General features: G+C 51.1%; 1 non-coding gene across 1 annotated transcript; it reads right to left on the bottom strand.

Moving 5' to 3' along the window:
• Positions 1-1,230: 1,230 nt before the first annotated feature.
• On the bottom strand, positions 1,231-1,302 carry trnac-gca (transfer RNA cysteine (anticodon GCA)). Its single transcript has one exon. It is a non-coding gene; the product is annotated as a tRNA-Cys (tRNA).
• Between the last annotated feature and the right edge of the window lie 15,458 nt (positions 1,303-16,760).

Here is a 16,760-nt window from a genome sequence, read left to right as displayed (position 1 = left end):
GGTTCATACCCCAATCTTGAAGAGGTGAGGAAACCACAGCACTGAATGAGCTGGCTCAGGCATCAGAAGTCTGGAGACTGTGTTAATGATGAGTAAGCTTCATCTGAACATATGAGTACACTAAAAAGGGTTGAACTGCTGATACTAGCAGGCAGACAATGTATTCAAGTGATGTTCCTTTACTATTTGAGTGGAGAATTTCTGCCATTAGCACCAGCAGTAAAACACTGGTAGTGCCTATCGGAAACTCGAGGCTATGTTGTGCCTGATGTTTTGATCATTTACACAAATACATTAGCCATTCATCCAACTGTCAGTTCTAGAGTATAATTTCAGATTATTGTAATTATTACATTAGAGGAAAGCACAGTACTCCGTATGATACTGTAACTAACTGTCAATACATGCTGCCTTTATTCTGGGCTTCAAACCTCATATCCTATCCATTGCCAAGACTGATTATTTCTGTCTCCATTGCCCATCTCTGTCCCCACCAACACTGAAATCCTTACCCTTCTCCTCACCTCAAGACTTGATTTCTGGAATGTTCTGCTTGCTGGCTTCCACCCTCCATGAACTCCGACTGGTCCAAAACACAGTTGCTTGTATCCTGTCCAGCACCAAGTCCCCCTCCCTCGTCCTCACTCGCCTATACTGGCTCCCGATCCCCACAACGCATTCAGATTTAAAATCCTTGTCCTCATTTTCAAGTCCCATCGTGGCCTCGGCCCTCCACCCTATCTCTGCAATCTCCTCCAGCCCTATATCCCCTTCTAAAACCTTCAGTCCTGGGCTTCTGTACATCCCTCCTCCCTTCACCCTCCTCCTTGCTGATAAGAAAACCAGAAGTTGCCTTGGTCCCACTATCTGGAACTCCCTCCCTAAACCCCTCCACCTCCTCTTTCCAGTTTTAAAAACCTTCTGAAAACCCATCTTTTCGATTGAGCTCTCGATCGCCCCTCCTAATCTCTCCCTCCTTTGCTCAATCTCCATTGTCCTATCTTTTCTCTTCAGTCAGTCCAGCAGCTTGGGGTGTTTTTCTTTGTTAAAGGCGCTATATAAATACAACATAAGAACATAAGAAGTAGGAGCAGGAGTAGGCCATACTGCCCCTCGGGCCTGCCCCGCCATTCAATAGGATCATGGCTAATCCGAACCTAGACTCACGTCCACTTCCCTGCCCGCTCCCCGTAACCCCTAATTCCCTTATCAGCTAGGAAAATGGTAATCAGGAGGCACCTGGATTTGAACCAGGAACCTCTTGATCTGCAGTCAAATGCTCCACCACTGGGCTATATCCCCAGAGCCCTAAAGTTGTTGATGCGGTTCTGGATGACTTCTGCTGTACACTTAAGGGTTAAATTTATGAAGTAGTGCTCCCGGCACAGAGCCTCGATCACTGGGAATGGAAAGGGGAATGCAGGCACGTGCTCACAATGGCTTTCCATGTGGAAAAATCATGGGGAACGTGGGCCCAAACTCAGCGAGCGATGCCTGTGCCAGGATCACGACCCCTTTAATATCCAACACTATAGCACAGTGGCTGATGTCCTCGCAGTGACACACAGATGAGATTGTAAAGAAACCAATCGTTTAAGTGCAATATCTCAAAGTAAGGTTCCACCTGAAGCTTAGAACAATTTAACTGCCCAGTGATTTCTTCCTAAAAGTGGTCCCGGCGCAAAGATCGGACGGTACCTCAGATAGGTAATTCTCCTCTATATCTATTGGGGAAAAAATAAGTGACAACTGTGGGACACTTCAGGCTTGAGGTGTCGATGTGTACGTCTGTTTTAACATGAGTTTGTGCAATCTAGTGACAAATGTGTTTCAGGTACCTGGATGTAACGGTATAATTCAAATAAATGGATCAAAGCCAAAAGTCCGTGTGTGCTTCTCTCTCATCCGCCATTACTAACACACAGGGGGGACATTCCACGCATTCATGTTCCCAAAGCAGAGCTTTGCTGGAAATTCAGGTGCGGCTCCCGACAATAGGGACAGGAGACTCATAGAGGCACTGTCAAAGTTGGGTTCTGTCAAGTGTGGGACACTGTCAAAGTTGGGAATGTCAGGTTTCCTCAGGATCCACATATATAAACCATCAGCTCCCGGTGATTTGTCTACTTTTTAAGTTTGTGTAACTTATTCAGGGCCCCATCGCCAATGCTCCCTCTAATTTTATTCCCCCCACGTGGGCCCTTTAAATTTGCCGCGTTGCCGCACGGTATCTCTTCCAGCAGCAGCACCTGCACGGGACCTCGCAATTGGTGCGCGGCCACGCACCTTGGCAGGAACATTGCCCGTCTCCTGCCGCACTTTCCTCTCCAAAGACCTTAAACGTGTTGTCGCCTCCCAAATACTATCTTTCCCGCAACTCCATGTTTGAACACCTCCAATCAGGCCGCCACCCCTGCCACAGCACTGAAACGGCCCTTATCTAAGTCACAAATGACATCCTACGTGATTGTGACTGTGGCAAATGATTCCCCCTCATCCTTCTGCAGCCTTTGACATGGTTGACCACACCATCCTCCTCCAACGCCTCTCCTCTCTCATCCAGCTGGGTGGGGCTGCCCTCACCTGGTTCCATTCTTATCTATCCAGTCATAGCCAGAGAATTTAGATGCAATGGCTTCTCTTCCCGCTCGCGCACCGTTACCTCTGGAGTCCCCGAAGAATCTATCCTTGGCCCCCTCCTACTTGTTATCTACATGCTGTCCCTCGGCGACATCATCAGAAAACACAATGTCAGCTTCCACATATATGCTGGTGACACCCAGCTCTACCTCACCACCATCTCTCTCAACCCCTCTACTGTCTCTCATTTGTCAGACTGCTTGTCCAACATCCAGTCCTGGATGAGCAGAAATTTCCTCCAACAAAATATTGGGAAGACCAAAGACATTGGGGGAGAAATTCAGTTGGTTAGCGCCTCCCGTTAGCGCCTTGTGGAGGGGCGCTAAAGGGCCGCTCATGCAGTAGTGCCGGGTGGAGGCGAATCTAGTGACGCATGCCCAATCTGCTCCCCACCCACGCTAACAGTTACCGCCAGGGACTTCAACGGCAGCCAGATTGTGATGTCAGTCTGAGAGCGTTCACCCATCATCCAAAACTCTGCTGCCCGTGTCCTAACTCGCACCAAGGCCCGTTCACCCATCACCCCCTGTGCTCACTGTCCCGTGTCCTAACTCACACCAAGGCCCGTTCACCCATCACCCCCTGTGCTCACTGTCCCGTGTCCTAACTCGCACCAAGGCCCGTTCACCCATCACCCCCCGTGCTCACTGCCCCGTGTCCTAACTCGCACCAAGGCCCGTTCACCCATCACCCCCTGTGCTCACTGCCCCGTGTCCTAACTCGCACCAAGGCCCGTTCACCCATCACCCCCTGTGCTCACTGCCCCGTGTCCTAGCTCGCACCCAGTCCCGTTCACCCATCACCCCCTGTGCTCACTGCCCCGTGTCCTAACTCGCACCCAGTCCCGTTCACCCATCACCCCGTGCTCACTGCCCCATGTCCTAACTCACACCAAATCCCATTCACCCATCACCCCCCTGTGCTCACTGCCCGTGTCCTAACTCGCACCCAGTCCCGTTCACCCATCACCCCCCTGTGCTCACTGCCCGTGTCCTAACTCGCACCCAGTCCCGTTCACCCATCACCCCCCCGTGCTCACTGCCCCGTGTCCTAACTCGCACCCAGTCCCGTTCACCCATCACCCCCTGTGCTCACTGCCCCGTGTCCTAACTCACACCCAGTCCCGTTCACCCATCACCCCCGTGCGCACTGCCCCGTGTCCTAACTCGCACCCAGTCCCGTTCACCCATCACCCCCCCGTGCTCACTGCCCCGTGTCCTAACTCGCACCCAGTCCCGTTCACCCATCACCCCCTGTGCTCACTGCCCCGTGTCCTAACTCACACCCAGTCCCGTTCACCCATCACCCCCGTGCGCACTGCCCCGTGTCCTAACTCGCACCCAGTCCCGTTCACCCATCACCCCCTGTGCTCACTGCCCGTGTCCTAACTCGCACCCAGTCCCGTTCACCCATCACCCCCCTGTGCTCACTGCCCGTGTCCTAACTCGCACCCAGTCCCGTTCACCCATCACCCCCCTGTGCTCACTGCCCGTGTCCTAACTCGCACCCAGTCCCGTTCACCCATCACCCCCCTGTGCTCACTGCCCGTGTCCTAACTCGCACCCAGTCCCGTTCACCCATCACGCCCGTGCTCACTGCCCCGTGTCCTAACTCGCACCAAGTCCCGTTCACCCATCACCCCCTGTGCTCACTACCCGTGTCCTAACTCGCACCCAGTCCTGTTCATGAGTAATGAGTCGCAGCTGACAGGTTAGTGCTGGTTCACTGCTTCCTTGTCAGTTTGACATTGTGCAACAGTTTAATTCAGTCATTTAAAGGTTCTTTAGTATCAGGAGTGTTATGGCTATTGAAAATTAGTTACATTTATTCTGACAATATATCAAACTGCTCCACTTGTTTACATTAATGGGGGCTGAACGGGCACTCGACCTCGCCCTCCAGGATCTACTGTGGAGGGAGTGGAGGCAGCAAGAAAGACTGGAACATGTGGCCAGAGGAAGGAGGAGGACCATCAGGGCTCTGAACAGGAGGCCTTACCCTCCGAGGGTATTCCAAGAGCACTTCTCCTACCTTCAATGAAGCGAGAAGCAGTGTATTAGAGAGCTCCGCATCACCAAGGTGGTGGTCACAGAACTCTGCCACCTCCTCCAAACAGACCTCCAGCCTCACAGCAGGATGACTTAAACCCCAGATCCCTTTTGCTCACCCCATGCCCATCTGTCAATCCCTCTGTCATGCCATATCACAGTGTCCTGGGTGCAAAGTTAAAATAAGAGAGACCACAAAATATTGCAAACTCCATGAATAAATTTATGCATAAACATATCACACATATCACAAGCATTCCAACAACTAATGACCCTTGCGCCTGCCATAGTTGAATAGCTGTCATTGGGTGCAAGGCATGAGGTGTGGGTGTGAGTGTTGGTAGGTAGATATTGTTGGCGTGTGACTGCTGGGGAGTGTGTGAAGCTTGTGGTACAGATGGTGGTATGTAGCATTTGTTGAAGCATTCACTCACCCTGACCACCCGACTGAGGTGGGTCTGCCATGAGCACACCTGCTTCAGCCCTCCGGCTCCTTCTCCTTGTTGTGCTTCTCCTTCCTGAGGCAGCTGCACAGCCAGCATTGTTGAGAATGAGGTGCTGCAGCATCAATGAACCTCCCCTTTAAGTGCTGGGAAAAGCCTGTGGCAATGATGACTTGAGACTAGACTGTACCCGATATTGGTCAGCGCTTTGAGTTTAGCACCACTGAGCTAGGCCATTAGGCGTTTGATTTAGCACTCCAATCCTTCCTTTCAGCAATGAGACTGAATTTTGCATGCAGTCTGAATCATTAGCGCCTGGCACTAAATCTCAAATTTTTCTAAAGTTAGCACCCATTCCTGGGCTATAATGAATTTCTCCCCCATTGTCTTCAATCCCCGCCACAAACTCCATTCCCTAGCCACCCACTCCATCCCTCTCCCTGGTCACTGTCTGAGGTTGAATCAAACCGTTCACAATCTTGGCGCGCTAGATGACCCTGAGATGAGCTTCCGACCACATATCTGCTCCATCACCAGGACCGGCTACTTCCACCTCCGTAAACTTCAACTCATCCAAAACTCGACTGCCCGTGTCCTAACTCGCACCAAGGCCCGTTCACCCATCAGCCCCTGTGCTCACTGTCCCGTGTCCTAACTCGCACCAAGGCCCGTTCACCCATCACCCCCTATGCTCACTGCCCCGTGTCCTAGCTCGCACCCAGTCCCGTTCACCCATCACCCCGTGCTCACTGCCCCGTGTCCTAACTCACACCAAATCCCATTCACCCATCACCCCCCTGTGCTCACTGCCCGTGTCCTAACTCACACCCAGTCCCATTCACCCATCACCCCCGTGCTCACTGCCCCATGTCCTAACTCGCACCCAGTCCCGTTCACCCATCACCCCGTGCTCACTGCCCCATGTCCTAACTCACACCAAATCCCATTCACCCATCACCCCCCTGTGCTCACTGCCCGTGTCCTAACTCACACCCAGTCCCATTCACCCATCACCCCCGTGCTCACTGCCCCGTGTCCTAACTCGCACCCAGTCCCATTCACCCATCACCCTCCTGTGCTCACTGCCCCGTGTCCTAACTCGCACCAAGGCCCGTTCACCCATCACCCCCTATGCTCACTGCCCCGTGTCCTAGCTCGCACCCAGTCCCGTTCACCCATCACCCCGTGCTCACTGCCCCGTGTCCTAACTCACACCAAATCCCATTCACCCATCACCCCCCTGTGCTCACTGCCCGTGTCCTAACTCACACCCAGTCCCATTCACCCATCACCCCCGTGCTCACTGCCCCGTGTCCTAACTCGCACCCAGTCCCGTTCACCCATCACCCCGTGCTCACTGCCCCGTGTCCTAACTCACACCAAATCCCATTCACCCATCACCCCCCTGTGCTCACTGCCCGTGTCCTAACTCACACCCAGTCCCATTCACCCATCACCCCCGTGCTCACTGCCCCGTGTCCTAACTCGCACCCAGTCCCGTTCACCCATCACCCCCCTGTGCTCACTGCCCCGTGTCCTAACTCACACCAAATCCCATTCACCCATCACCCCGCTGTGCTCACTGTCCGTGTCCTAACTCGCACCCAGTCCCGTTCACCCATCACCCCCTGTGCTCACTGCCCGTGTCCTAACTCACACCCAGTCCCGTTCACCCATCACCCCCTGTGCTCACTGCCCATGTCCTAACTCACACCAAATCCCATTCACCCATCACCCCCCTGTGCTCACTGCCCTGTGTCCTAACTCACACCAAATCCCATTCACCCATCACCCCCCTGTGCTCACTGCCCCATGTCCTAACTCACACCCAGTCCCGTTCACCCAACACCCCCTGTGCTCACTGCCCCATGTCCTAACTCGCACCCAGTCCCGTTCACCCATCACCCCCCTGTGCTCACTGCCCCGTGTCCTAACTCACACCCAGTCCCGTTCACCCATCACCCCCCTGTGCTCACTGCCCGTGTCCTAACTCGCACCCAGACCCGTTCACCCATCACCCCCTGTGCTCACTGCCCGTGTCCTAACTCACACCCAGTCCCGTTCACCCATCACCCCCCTGTGCTCACTGCCCCGTGTCCTAACTCTCACCCAGTCCCGTTCACCCATCACCCCCCTGTGCTCACTGCCCGTGTCCTAACTCGCACCCAGTCCCGTTCACCCATCACCCCCCTGTGCTCACTGCCCCGTGTCCTAACTCACACCCAGTCCCGTTCACCCATCACCCCCCTGTGCTCACTGCCACGTGTCCTAACTCGCACCAAATCCCGTTCACCCATCACCCCCCTGTGCTCACTGCCCCGTGTCCTAACTCGCACCCAGTCCCATTCACCCATCACCCCCCTGTGCTCACTGCCCCGTGTCCTAACTCACACCCAGCCCCGTTCACCCATCACCCCCCTGTGCTCACTGCCCCGTGTCCTAACTCACACCCAGTCCTGTTCACCCATCACCCCACTGTGCTCACTGCCCGTGTCCTAACTCGCACCCAGTCCTGTTCACCCATCACCCCCCTGTGCTCACTGCCCCGTGTCCTAACTCACACCCAGTCCTGTTCACCCATCACCCCACTGTGCTCACTGCCCGTGTCCTAACTCGCACCCAGTCCCATTCACCCATCACCCCCCTGTGCTCACTGCCCCGTGTCCTAACTCACACCAAGTCCCGTTCACCCATCACCCCCCTCTGCTCACTGCCCCGTGTCCTAACTCGCACCAAATCCCGTTCACCCATCACCCCCCTGTGCTCACTGCCCGTGTCCTAACTCGCACCCAGTCCAGTTCACCCATCACCCCCTGTGCTCACTGCCCGTGTGCTAACTCACACCAAATCCCGTTCACCCATCACCCCCTGTGCTCACTGCCCGTGTCCTAACTCGCACCCAGTCCTGTTCACCCATCACCCCCTGTGCTCACTGCCCGTGTCCTAACTCACACCAAATCCCGTTCACCCATCACCCCCTGTGCTCACTGCCCGTGTCCTAACTCACACCCAGTCCCGTTCACCCATCACCCCCTGTGCTCACTGCCCCATGTCCTAACTCACACCCAGTCCCGTTCACCCATCACCCCCTGTGCTCACTGCCCCGTGTCCTAACTCACACCAAATCCCGTTCACCCATCACCCCCTGTGCTCACTGCCCCGTGTCCTAACTCACACCCAGTCCCGTTCACCCATCACCCCCTGTGCTCACTGCCCCGTGTCCTAACTCACACCAAATCCCGTTCACCCATCACCCCCTGTGCTCACTGCCCCGTGTCCTAACTCGCACCCAGTCCCGTTCACCCATCACCCCCTGTGCTCACTGCCCCGTGTCCTAACTCACACCCAGTCCCGTTCACCCATCACTCCTGTGCTCACTGCCCCGTGTCCTAACTCACACCCAGTCCCGTTCACCCATCACCCCCTGTGCTCACTGCCCCGTGTCCTAACTCACACCCAGTCCCGTTCACCCATCACCCCCTGTGCTCACTGCCCGTGTCCTAACTCACACCAAATCCCGTTCACCCATCACCCCCTGTGCTCACTGCCCCGTGTCCTAACTCACACCCAGTCCCGTTCACCCATCACCCCCTGTGCTCACTGCCCGTGTCCTAACTCACACCCAGTCCCGTTCACCCATCACCCCCTGTGCTCACTGCCCGTGTCCTAACTCACACCCAGTCCCGTTCACCCATCACTCCCTGTGCTCACTGCCCGTGTCCTAACTCACACCCAGTCCCGTTCACCCATCACTGCTGGGCTCACTGAACTACATTGGCTTCCGGTCAGGTGACACCTTGATTTTAAAATTCTCATCCTTGTGTTCAATTCCCTCCAAGACCTCTGCACACCTCCAATTCTGGCCTCTTGCGCATCCCCAATTTTAATTGCTCCAGCATTGGCGGACGTGCCTTCAACTACCTAGGCTCTAAGCTCTGCAATTCCCTCCCTACTTCTCACTGCCTTTCTACCTCTCTCTCCTCCTTTAAGATGCTCATTTAAACATACCTCTTTGAGCAAGTTTTTGTCCCCTATCCTAATATTTAACAGAATTAATTGTGTTGCGTCCCTTCTTCCATTTACATTCAGAACTCGGTTTGCTCGGTATCTCTATATTCCAAAAAAAAGCAATTTGCCAGATAAATTACATCTTGATCAATCACGGTAATACTTGAGTGACCTAGAGCAATCTGGCAAGCTAATGTTCTTGTGGGTTACTCCAGGACTCTTTGAGCTGGCTTCCTGTGTCCGTGCTCTGAGTATAAACCTTCAGCAAGGCTCAGAGGAAAAAGTCATGTACTCTGGCCCACTCTTACTGATTCATAAGCCTCAGTCGCTGGAAAGCACAGCTTGTCCCCATGTTAGGTTTGAAGTGTAAATTCACGAGTCATCAAAGTAATGAGCCTCCTTATGTGGCTCGGTGTCAGATTTTGTTTGATAACGCTCCTGTGAAGCACCTGGGGATGTTTAGCTATGTTAATGGCATTATATAAATGCAAGTTGTTATATGATTTCTCTTCAAATAAGAACCTCCACTAAATGTTTACACCAAACTCTGATGGTTTTACAATGTCAACATCCACCTTATTTGTGAACATTGAGGCAAAATACTTATTCCGGATCTCTGACATTCCTTCACCCTCTATTACCAGCTTGCTTCCTTCATCTCTATCGTCACTATCCTCTTCCTACTTGTAAAATCTGTGTGTTATATTGCAAATTATTACACAGACTACAAGAGTAAACTTTAACAGGACTTTACTATTCGAAGGTCAGGGCGAATCTGCCCAATCACTCATTACACAGCACTTATATACCGGTGTGGTCACCACCGGTATTACAGTATACTGCAGCCAAGATAAAGTAGTGCAACACCTAAAATAGTTCTCTTAAAGGTGGACGGTTACATACAATAGTTCTCTTAAAGGTAGAACGGTTACATACACTACAATCCTCCCTTTTTAGCTTACAACATACTTATTCCCCATTAAACATAACATCATAACATATATCCAACTTCATGTAAAAACAGTTCACAGATGTAGTCTCTGCGGAAAACAGTTCACAGATTCAGTCTCTGCAGAAAACAGTTCACAGATTCAGTCTCTGTGGAAAACAGTTCACAGATTCAGTCTCTGTGGAGGCGCCTCCTGTGCTTCTTGACTCGGTCTGGACAACGCCTCGGTGGTGTAGCAGTTCCCTGTGGTGTAGTCGGTTCACTTTGCTGGGGTGGCTCATCCAATAGCCCTTCACTGGACTTAACAGCTTGAACTTCCATCACTTCTGAACCAGCATTGCTGACTTCTAAAAGCTTGAGTACCTTGGGAAGTTTTTCTACTTCCAAACTGATTTGGTTCCGTTCGGAGGGACCACGTGCGTGATCTGGTAGGGGTGATAATGGTTCAGATGGGTCATCTTCTTCTGTTTCGTCTTTTCCTTTCCTGCTTCTTGGAGACTCTCTGTGCTCCGCTGCCAGCCGCATGCACAGTTCCTCCTCCTCTTTCTCCTGTTGCCTTAGCAGCGCCACCATCTCCCGGTGTTTCTTAGACTTTTTGTGATTCTTCAGGGTTTTTGCACTTCGGAAGATTTCCCCACAAGCTGGGCAGAACAGGTCATCGTTATATTCGGTGTCGTTCAACAGGACGTGGTAATAATCGGTGTCGTCCTGAGCTAGGCCAGCGAGAGGGTCTTTTATTTCCTCCATGCCCAGCTGGACGTTAGTCAGCTTTTGTTCCAATTCCAGACATCTCTCCTGAAGAGACTTCTTCATGTGTTCAGCTTCCTCCAGCTTTTTCTGGGCTTCCTGCAAGTCTTTTACTAATGGCCTCATTCGTGATTTCAATACTTCAACTTCATTCGGAGATTGATTGATCGTATTATTCAATCCCTCTACTGTAGCAGTTGTTTCAGCATTCTGTTGTTCAACATTGACGTGAGTCAGCGTACTTTTGGCATCCAAGGGTTGCTCTGCTGCCATCTTCTCAGTCTGTGTTGCAACCTCAGCTATTTCAATAACTTTTGAGAGCTCCAAACCCCTCTCCTTTGAAGATTTAAGCTCATGTTCAAATTGTTCCCATTTCAGAGTCTTGTCCCTCAGCATATGAAGGAGTTGGCTGACCGTTAACTCTTCTGACATCATCCGTTTCCCAGTAGCTGCAGGGATGTTTATAACCTTGCCCTGGGGCTCCTTTGCTGTTTCTACTTCGCCATCATCCGCAGCCTCCACCATTCGAATTTCCATAAATGAATCGTCCGGTGATGCTGCACCCAACTTCAGTAGGAGCTCGGAATTCATGGCGACCAAATCAGCCTTTTCTGCCTGCAACCTGCTAACAAGCGCCTTCAGTTGCTGAACATCTTGCTCCACCAGATTAGAGCACGCACCTTCAGAAACCGAATCAGCTTTGATTCGTTTGGCCTCCTCGCGCAGACGGTTTGTGTGCTCCTGCTCCCTTTTCTCCATCAGCTGCTTCTGTTGTCTTTCCAGATTCTCCCACTCTGTGTCAAAGAACTTTTTCATTGCTTTCACCTCTTGCTCAAGACGGCAACTCAATTGTTCTAATTGCTGTTGTAATTTGAAATGGAGTTGAGTTCAAGCCCGGTGTTCCTCAGAATTGTGCATGTCTGTAAACTGGACAGACTCAGAATTCTCTGTCAAACTATGTTGTTGTTGTTCAGTGGAATTCTGTTCTGAAACTTTGTTCTCCTCTGAAGCATAAGCATTTATGCACTCCTTCGTTTTTCCAACCTTAGTCAGCAAGTCCATTTTAGACTTGTCTTTTGCACCTGGGCTGGTCTTATCGTCATCAGTTTCAGAGTCTGAGCTGATTGTCTTCACCGAGTTCTCACTCGTTATTGCTTTTAGGTAGTGCCATTCCATGTTTATTTCCCTGATCCACTCCCGTCCCAGAAGTGGTGGACCTCCCTCAGGTAGTACATATAAGTCCATTCCTTGGTGTTCTTTGCCCTTGTCTCTCACCTTGACTTTTATCTTTCCGATGGGGTATACTTTATGCCCCGTGTATGTCTGCAATACGATCTTGGTATCTCTCAAGGGTATATGTGAGAATAGCCAGTTGTAATCCTTTCGATTTATGACTGATAGGGCTGATCCTGTGTCCAATTCCATTTTTACTTGGACTCCGGCTATTTTTAGCATGACCCAGATAGTTTGTAGGTCAGCTTCCTTACTCACATTGTGAATTCTCAGACTACCCAGTTCCTGGCCGTTTGGGTCTGAATCCGAATTCTGTTCATCCGAACTCTTCTCAGCCACCTTGTGTACCTTGCTGTACTTTTCCTGCGGTGACTTTTTTTTGTTGCTGGTCTTCTTTCCTGACCGGCATACTTTAGCTATGTGACCAAGCTTGCCACATTTTCTACATTCCTGGTTTTTAAACCAGCATTGGTTCTGGTCGTGTGTTGTCTTCCCACAACGATAACATTTCGTTGTACCCGAAGTCATTTGATCCACGCTGAGTACCGCTGCCTTCAGCTGCATTTCTGCAGTGCCTCTCGCTGCGGCTTCGTGCGATGCTGCAATAAGGACAGCCTTATCAAGTGTAAGATCGTTCTCTTCTAGCAGTCGCTTTTGTGTTCCTTCCTTCGACAACCCGCACACGAACTTGTCTCTCAATGCCTCTGTCAGATTTTCCCCAAACTGACAGTATTTCGCTAATCTACGCAGTTCAACCAAGTATTCCGCGTTGCTTTCCTCTTTCCGTTGCGTTCTCGCATAAAATTTGAATCGTTCCGCCAACATCAGCGGTGTGGGGTTCAAATGATCCTTCAGGACAGCAACAATATTAGCGAAAGTCTGATCCGCCGGTTTAGCTGGTGATAGAAGATGCTTCAATAGCCCGTATGTCTTCGCTCCCATTGAGTTTAGTAAGGTTAGAGCTTTATCAACATCTGCTATTTTATTGGCCTCACAATATATCTCGATGCGTTCTACATACGTGGCCCAATCTTCCACCTCGGAATCGAAGTCGTTGATGTTACCATGCTTAGGCATCTTCACTATCTTTCTGAGAAACAACAACGAATTTGTTCGTTACTTTTTTTTTCCAAAAATGGCAGTTTCCCGCGCTTGTCTTCTTCCCCGCCCACTTTCAAAATGGCGGTTTCCTGCTCCTGTCTTCTTCCCCGCCTACTGGCGGCTTCCCGCGTTTCTTCCCCTGGCGGGCGGGGTAAGCTTTGCTCTCGGGCGACGACCGCTGGCTTTCGGGGTTCGCAGCCTGCGCGCCGGCTTCAGTGCGTTCCTTGTTCCCTTTTCTCGGCAGGGCAACCGGCGCTGGGGACAACCCGTTGGCGGCGAACAGTTCCAGCCGCTGGGCGGAATCTCGCTCGGTCTCCCTCGCTCGGTCCCGTTCCCCCTCGCTTGGGCTCTGTCTCTCCCGCTCGCTCGGGCTCTGTCTCTCCCTCAGCGGCTTCCAATCACGCCTCCCAGCCCTCTCGCAGTCCGGTCCTTTCCTCCCCCGGCTGCGGCTGAGTTCTCCGCGGTTTTATTTATTTATTATTTTTTTATTTCTTCCCGCGCCTTACGATCCCGGTCGCAGCGCCTCGCGGCCTCGGTAGCTGCCCGGCCTTTTTCGCCGGTCGCGGTCGAGCTGTCTCACGATGCTGTTGCATCTCCCAGCCCGCTTGTAGCCCGGTCTCTCACACCGGCTGCGTTCCCGCTTGTAGCCCAGTCTCTCACACCGGCTGCGTTCCCGCTTGTACCGCGGCTTCCGTGCCCTACGCTGCCCCCGTCTCAGCGTCTCTGGCCCCGACTTCTGTCCGGCTCCTTTCCCCCGACCGTGGTCGAGTTCACCGCCCTTATCCTCCGTTTCTTTTTATTTCCCCCCTACTCACAGTCAACGTGGCCGACTTGCTTCTCGTGGCTGATCGGCTCACTCACCACCGTGACAGAAGGGACGATCACTGCCTGTTGCTGATGGAAGGCTTCGTGTCTGAATTCTTCCTTCTTCCTTGCTCTGCAGACTCGAGTCTTCTCTCAGCAGAATGACGAGGGCGGGTGCCTCTTCTCGACGCTCGTTAACTGCTTCGGATGTATCGCTGCCGCAGGGTAAGATCGAACTCGTCGCCACTGTAAAATCTGTGTGTTATATTGCAAATTATTACACAGACTACAAGAGTAAACTTTAACAGGACTTTACTATTCGAAGGTCAGGGCGAATCTGCCCAATCACTCATTACACAGCACTTATATACCGGTGTGGTCACCACCGGTATTACAGTATACCGCAGCCAAGATAAAGTAGTGCAACACCTAAAATAGTTCTCTTAAAGGTGGACGTTTACATACAATAGTTCTCTTAAAGGTAGAACGGTTACATACACTACACTACTACTGTGCCTATATAAAGCCTTTTTATTGACCTTTATGTTTATTTTGCTAATTTTCTTCCATGCTTCCTGTTAGTTTTCCTAAACTCCCTTTTTGTTGTGGATTTACTGTATATCATTTGGAGACTTTGATGAGATTATAGAGTAGGCTCCTGACCTGAGCGGAACAAACAATGGACCAATGATTTAGCATCCGCATAGGGTGTCCAACAGTACTTCGGCACTACCATGGGCCTCCGTGGGTCTGTGCTCCAGGAGGATATCTAATCATGGCTGCAAAGGGTAGCCACATTATTTCACTCCACCGAGATATCTGCTAGCTTTAGCTGCCTACCGATTGGCGCACAATTACGCTGATGATTCGTGAATTTACACTTCAAACCTAGCATGGGGACAAGCTGTGCTTTCCAGTGACTGAGGCTTACGAATCAGTAAGAGTGGGCCAGGGTACATGACCTTTTCCTCTGAGCCTTGCTGAAGGTTTATACTCAGTGCCTGGAAACAGAATGCCAGCTCAAAGGGTCCTGGAGTAACCCACAAGAACATTAGCTCGCCAGATTGCTCTGAGTTACTCAAATATTACTGTGATTGATCAAGATGTAATTTATCTGGCAAATTGCTTTTTTTTTTGGAATATAGAGATACCGAGCAAACCGAGTTCTGAATGTAAATGGGAGAAGGGACGCAACACAATTAATTCTGTGCTGTTAATAGTCCAGAGGTTAATGCGTCTCCTGAGTGCCAACTGATAGACTATGTTGCTCAATAAAATACTTGTTCTTTGATATTGAATAGGAATAAACTGAAGAAAACTAATTTCTCTCCTCATGGTAAAGTGATATATAACAGAGCCAGGGCAGTAACGATAGGCTAACTGCATTGAAGGACAGACTGTTGACTTTAATAGACAGGGAGACTATTAACAGAGATGAAGCTGATGTACTGGAGGTGAGCACATATTTATCATAGGAACAGGAGGAGGCCATTCAGCCCCTTGAGCCTGTTCCGCCATGCAATTAGATCATAGCTGATCTGTATCTTAACTCCATTTACCCGCCTTGGTTCCATATCCCTTAATACCATTGCTTAACAAAAATCTATCATCTCAGTCTTGAAATTTTCAATTGACTGAGCCTCAACAGCTATTCATGTGTCTGTACAAGCTGATTTTTGGACAGTAGTGGATGAAAGGATCAGTAATGACTTCTCTTAGGAGGCACCCAGTACAGATGTTATTGTTCATATTACTGTCTCAATTTGCTTTGGATATTTGCTGGTAATTACTGCTATTTTTAGTAGCTTTTAGCTTCAGTGCACTGTCCCCCTGTTACTGCACTTTACAGCTCTCCTGCCGCCCAACTTCACTCCTCACTAACCCTACACTATCATCTCAAGCTCTGCACTGCAGCCCACTCACTCTCCCACACACAACACTCTGTACAATTCTAAAAAGCTACAAAGGTACGTCAAAGATTGTTCCCCACCTGAAGTATCCGGGAGCTCAAATTATATTATTTTATTTCCCTGTGTCTGAATTTCTCCATGTATCAATGACCTGCTCCTGCTCCCTACACAGTGTGGACCTTTTTTGTTCACCGGTCATTCTGTTCAGCACCTGGTTACTGCCTGTTTATATCAGGGGAGAGACAGACAGACAGAAAGGGGGGTGGTAGGAGTAGGGGGAGGCTAAAGAGCAGAGAAAGTTAAAAAAAAAATCTGTTCAAAAGAGATTTGGGAGGCTTCACGGTGGGCCCCAGCTTCAATCACGCCAGGCCTTGGATCCAGACCTCCATCCTGGCCTCAACCTAGAGTTCCACTAGCCAAGCCTAAATCTCCAGCCAACTAGGTCTTGGGATGCAGACATCCAACTAGGCCCCGGACCCTTATTCTAGCCAGCTACATCCCAATCTCCAGTCAGCCTGACTCCAGACACAAATTCCCACCAGACTCGAGACCTCCAACCAGACCCCAACTTCCAGCCAGCCAGGCTCCAGCTCTAGATTTCCAGACAGCCAGGCCCCAGACATTCTCCAACAGCCAGATGGCCACTAACACCAGCCTACCAGCTCCAGGCTCAGGTCTCCTGACTGCTGGTCCCAGACCTGGATACTCCAGCCAAGCTCTGGACTTTATTCGCTTCATTACCAATATCTAGATTGATCGTATCAGCCCTTCCGCAACCTGGCCCTGAACTCATGCCATACCACGTCCAATGTTTGGTTTCTTCTCTCCATCACCAAGGCTGAATTCTCTTGGCTGCCATTGATCCCAAATTCTGTCA

The sequence above is a fragment of the Somniosus microcephalus genome, chromosome 24, assembly GCF_052327205.1.
Source record: "Somniosus microcephalus isolate GS21.2 chromosome 24, FLI_Smic_1.0, whole genome shotgun sequence".
Lineage (NCBI taxonomy): Eukaryota > Metazoa > Chordata > Chondrichthyes > Squaliformes > Somniosidae > Somniosus > Somniosus microcephalus.
The sequence above is the reverse complement of the archived record's forward strand: the minus strand, read 5'-3'. Positions and strand labels throughout refer to the sequence as shown.